Source organism: Panthera pardus, unplaced genomic scaffold (assembly GCF_024362965.1).
Source record: "Panthera pardus isolate Hobbes unplaced genomic scaffold, ASM2436296v1 HiC_scaffold_8, whole genome shotgun sequence".
Classification (NCBI taxonomy): domain Eukaryota; kingdom Metazoa; phylum Chordata; class Mammalia; order Carnivora; family Felidae; genus Panthera; species Panthera pardus.
Genome location: NW_026527013.1, coordinates 155,112,671 through 155,118,670, shown reverse-complemented (window position 1 = coordinate 155,118,670; position 6,000 = coordinate 155,112,671).

Genomic DNA, 6,000 nt, shown 5'->3' with positions numbered 1-6,000 from the left:
ATGGAAGGTGGTAAATTTAGAGACAGAGAAGCCAGTAATGGAAAAGCAGGGCTGGGGGATGGGGGGGGGGGGACAGATTAGGCACAGGTGCAACACAAAGAGACGACAGAGGTCATGGCTGACCACAGCGGGAGGGGTGCAGCAAGGGAGTGCCATTGCTGAAAAGCCAAAATGATACCAGGCTGTATTTATAGAAGGATGGCATGCAAAGTCCAGGAAGCAATCATTAGGCTACGATCTACATTAGTCAGCTCTCTATCGAAAATGATGCCCAGTTTGCCACACTTTGAAACGCAAGAGCCCGGAGCGGGGAACAAAGTGACAGGAAATCATTACTTAGAGTAAAATTAAAGAATCTGGATTGCTGAAGGGAACCTTTTCACTGATTCCACCCATTGTCTGATTGCTTGAGCAGCCAGGAAGAACGATGTGGGGTGGGGGACACAGAGGAGGAATTCCAGCTGGAAATTTCCCTTCACCCTGCTGTCCTCTCAGCACAGAATTTTCGGTAGCACGTCTCTCTCCTCTCTTTCCAGTCAAGGTTAAGATCCCCTGCCTGAGGTCTCTTTCTGCAAAGACTTGAAAGCCCTGCATAATCAATTCTTATCAATTAAGGATGGCTTCTCTACCTGTGCAGGGCTCTTACTAAGTTACCACCTGCACATGCTGGTTACAGGGGCTTCAAGAGCAAAGCAGCTGGGCAGACTCAGGCTCATGGCTGGACCCCCACACTGACCACAGCAGCACTGGTTCTCCACATGATGTCTGAACTTGTTTTCAGCCTGTACGTGAAAGATTTTCTCATTCTGTCTTTAGTAGATCCCTGTAGGAGTCCACAACACCACCTTACTTCCATTCTTGAATGGCTCTTGAATGGCTTACATAATTGTACGTTGAGTCTGTTGGTAGAGACAGATCAACCTCAGAGACTCAAGGCTGACTTCCAGAAGGTAAAAACTGAGGATCCTTCTGATTTTAGACAAATCGGACACAGTAATTCCATATTTTGAAGAAAGGCAGTAATGACTTTAAAACAGTTCTTCTCCTTCATGTCTTCTTTGACCTTCTTCTACAGAGGTTTTAAGCTTCATTTAATCTCTCCTGAAAAAAAGAAAGACGGAAAAGAAAAAAGACACCAAAGCAGAAAGAGCCTTGTAGGGGTCATGCACAGGTTCTTGCAGACCAAAAACGATAAGTGGACAAGTCCTGGGGCAGGCTTTTCCTATCTTGCCTCCAAAGAAATCCCTGGGGGGGAAACAGTAAGAGGACACTGCATCCCTCCTGCAGAGTGAGAATTCAGGAAGCCAAGTCCCTAGTGGCTGGCGGTAGCCAGATGGTCCTCATTTCTCCGGAGGAGCGTGAACTCTGCTTGCTCTTTCTGGTCCCAGAACTTAGGGACTCCTTTAGCGAGAGCTCTGGGGCACAAGGGGCCAACAAAGTGGGGAGCATAGCAGAAGAGTGGCTGAATCTTCAAGCATCTGCCACCAGAATTTCAGAAGACCAACTGTGTCGACACGAAGAGGCCATTAAAATTTGGAGGCACAATGGGGCGCCTGGGTGGCTCAGTCGGTTGAGCGTCCGACTTCAGCTCAGGTCACGATCTCACGGTTCGTGAGTTTGAGCCCCGCGTCAGGCCCTGGGCTGATGGCTCAGAGCCTGGAGCCTGCTTCCGATTCTGTGTCTCCCTCTCTCTCTGCCCCTCCCCCATTCATGCTCTGTCTCTCTCTGTCTCAAAAATAAATAAACATTAAAAAAAAATTAAAAAACAAATTTGGAGGCACAAGCTTTGCAATGAGGCAGACCTGGGATGGAACATCATCTCTGTCAGCTCCCCTCCCTCAGCCCAGGGTGAGCCTCAACTGCATCCAAAGATAATCCTACACACCTTCCAGAAACAGCTGGTCTCCTACAGGACCAAAGCACATGTCTAGTGTTTTTACTCAGTGCATTATCTTGCACATCTCTCTGTAGCAGCACTCAGATTGACCTTGGAGGTTTTAATGGCTGCATGGAACACCATGCATGAATATGGCCATATTCACTCTTGCCATTACCCAAGAAAGAATGTGAACTTGTTTACGGTTTTTGCTGTAGCGAACAATGCTGCAGTGGATGTCCTCATGTAAATATCTGTACATGAATGCAGCTGCAGGAAAATTACAAGAAATAGAATTGCTGTGTCTCCAAAATTTTGACACTGTTAAATTGGTCTCTAAAGAGCCTCCACTGATTTACCCACCCACTAATGGTGCCCAAGAACGCTTCTTTCTGAGAAGGCTCTGTGAAGGAGGGTCCGACCGGCATGTGGAGGAAGGAACTAAAAACGTCTTTTGTTATTCTTTGGCTCTCCAACAGAGCATTGTTGGTGCTATTTTGGGGGGTCCTTGGTGCTGACTCCACAGACAAGGAGAGCACAGTTGTGCTTTTCTCAAAGGGGACATCTGTCAGAAGCTGGGCTTATTTTTGGCAACTCAGTGACATGCTCCCTGCCTTTCCAGGGGATTCTTGGCTTCCCTCACCAATGACCCATTTGTGGCTGAATATTTAGCTGCTCTCTCAATCCTGATGTCTGTCCTGCAAATTATTTTGAGATTTGATGGGTTGGTTCCCAGCAGACACTGGATGCAAACCCCGAAGTCAGGATCTTCCGCTCCGTTATTTGTCTGGGAAGGTAGTACCTGGTTTAAACATGTTTTCAATTTTTATTATTTACTTAAAATTTTTTATTATGGGAAATAGCAGACATATATAAAAATAGAAAAAAAAATAGTGTGAGGAATCCCTATATACCCAGAACCTAGCTTCAATGGTCCACTCATGATCCGTCTTGTTTATCTGTACCCATGCTAATTCCTCACCTCCTGTATTGTTTTGTAGCAGATTCCAGACATCTTGTCATTTCAGCCATAACTGTTTCAAGGTCTGCCTACAAATTTCAGGTCTTTTTAGAAAGACACAGTCACATTACCATGAACACACCTAAGATAGTTCACAGTGATTTTTGAACATACACAAATAATCCGGTCAGTGTTCAAATTTGTTCCAATTGTCTCCTAAAATGATTTAAACATGATTTTTTTAAATGCTAGAAAAGCAATGTTCAGGGCCAGGAGAACTGAGTTTGAGTCCCAGGTTTGCCCCTCTCTCTTTGAGTGACTCTCGTTAATTCCCGAGTCCCCTTTGCCTCATTTTTTTTTTTTTTTTTTTTTTAGAATATGGGCATTGGAAAAGACCCATGAATCTAAACACTCTCAGATGATGCTAATTAAGAAAGGAAAAGAGCAGGAAAAAACCCACTGCACTAGCTGAAAGTAGAGTCAAGTTCTAATTTCTATATAATGGTGACCAGATCAATAAATGTCTCCGAAAGTCAATACAAGTTACAAAATCTGTCTCCCCTTCTCCCTGTGGAAGAGAGATGTTAGGGTCAAGGGATCCTTATCTTCTCCTCTTGGCAGATAAGTGCTTTTCAAAATGAAGTAGATACACTTTGTACTAGATATACTATGAGCTGCTTTCATTTTAAAGCACATCGTCTTAATATAGTATTTGTTTAAAATTTTTTTTAACGTTTTTTATTTATTTTTGAGACAGAGAGAGACAGAGCATGAACGGGGGAGGGGCAGGGAGAGAGGGAGACACAGAATCTGAAACAGGCTCCAGGCTCTGAGCCATCAGCCCAGAGCCCGACGCGGGGCTCGAACTCACAGACCGTGAGATCGTGACCTGAGCCGAAGTCGGACGCTTAACCGACTGAGCCACCCAGGCGCCCCATAGTATTTGTTTAAAACCCACAGATACTCTGTTAGCATATCCTCATGTTAGGAGACTGGAAAGAGGGCTGGGGGAAAGGAAGAAAGAAGAAAGACTTGTCAATGATTCTGGAAGTCAGGCAATGCCATTGGTGGCTCCGTTGTCACATGAGATAATGTATGCATGCATAAATTATAAAGTGCCATAAAATTGTTATCAGACAAATGAGGATCTCCAGATGATCCTAAATCATGCCTACTGTTTTCCCCATTGAATTTCTATTAGCAGCAGATTTCTCTTCTAAAGAAAAAAAAAAAACACATATTCCCTAGAAAATCTAGAAGACAAGGAGAAGGAAGCGGAAATAGCCAAATAAAGACATATTGGCAGGAAATTGAAAATACTGCCAAAAACTCTTGAAAGACTTTTTTAAAAAAAGACCATTGCAAATACCTTTTCCTTGTTCTGTGTGTAGGTGGGAGCACGGGAGGCGGTGAGCTAGGAGTGTAAAGGGAGGGAGGGGAAAATGAACAAAAGAAGAATCTTCGTTTCTCGTGGTGGTTGGCGAAGACAGAATGGAGAACACCTTCCCGGGAGAGGTGGGTTACAGCTGCCAGAAGAGGCGTGAGTCTCTATCTTCTCAACAAATGGGATCCTTTAGCAGAAAAACAGCTAGGAGACCATGAGGGGTAGGCACCTTCACTCTCTCTCTCTTTAAAATGTTTATTTTTGAGAGAGACAGAATGTGAGCAGGGGAGAGACAGACACACATACACACACACACAAAGAATCGGAAGCAGGCTGCAGGCTCTGAGATGTCAGCACAGAGCTCGATGTGGGGCTCGAACCCACAAACCGCAAGATCATAACCTGAGCCGAAGTCAGATGCTTAACCGACTGAGTCACCCCGGTGCCCCGCTTTTTCTTTCTTTTGAAGACAAGAGTGCTCAGGGTTTGAAGAGACTGATTTTTGTTAAGTTTATTTAGAGAGAGAGAGAGAGAGAGAGAGAGAGAGAGAGAGAGAAGGGCGGGGAGCGCACAAGCAGGGGAGGGGCAGAGAGAGAGGGAGAGAGAGAGTCCCAAGCAGGCTGTCAGTGCAGAACCCGACAGGGGGCTCAAACCCACGAACCACGAGATCATGACTGAGCCACCCAGGCGCCCCTGAACAGACTGGATTTCTGCTGTTTGAACATCTGCAGGGCACAATCCCTGACCTTTATCTGAACGCAAGTGCTCACACATGCAGACGTGATACTTTCTCCCCCCAAATATACAGAAGACTCTAACAAGCCGCCCCTCTGTTCAAAGAGCAATGGTGACAGTCAGCTGCTTCCTGACATGTCAGGGGATGGGAGAGAGAGAGAGAGAGGGAGGGAGCAGGGGTGGGGGTCTTCACGGGTACGACCCTGAGAACTCAGCCGGATGCTGTGGGTGGGCGCAGAACCCCCGTCCTCACTGGCCATGACCGGTCAGAGCAGCAAAGATGAAGATTCACAATTACCTTGGCAACCAGATAGCAGGCAAAACTGTCACTTGGCAATTCCCATAGACTCCCTGTCCCTTCCCCCCACACCCATCGTCTCCCACGGCAGCGCATACACTTTCCCCCTTGAACGCGTCTCTAAGATCACAAGACTGTGTGTGAGGATGCGAAGGGGGAAGGGGAAGACAGATCCGAGACAGACGTGGGGAAAGAGAGACCATTTTTTAAGCCCAGGTGGGAGGTCCTGGTTTTTATGACCTCCTCCCACTGGTGACAGGACACAGACGAATGGGGGACAGAGGGAAAAGGAAGAGGGGGTAAGCAGAAAAGCTGGAATAACAGGCGGTTCGTTTGTTCATTGTTTCCAGAAATCACGAAAATGGAACAAAGGCAGGGGGGGAAGCAGAATGCATTTGCTCCCCTGTTCGATTCCCTCCGTCCCTCCCTTCTTTCTGGAAGTCCTATTATGGAAACCCGCCTTCAGCGGTCTGTGCCCACCGGGGTCCTGCCCGGTGGCTGCTGGCTTTGGACTCACGGGCCTGCCGCATGCAGTTCAGACAGACCAGTCTCTGCTCCCTTGGAGCCTGCAGTGGGGATGCCAAAGTCCAAGTGGGCAGACAAACAAAATCACTGGAAATTAGAACAGTGGTGCCAACCCAACAAGGACTGGGCACAGAGCAAGGGCTTGAGTGCAAAACTAACAGGAAAGGGCTTACTTTTGGTTTCCTTGGGTTTTTTTTAAATTTTATTTATTTTGAGAGAGA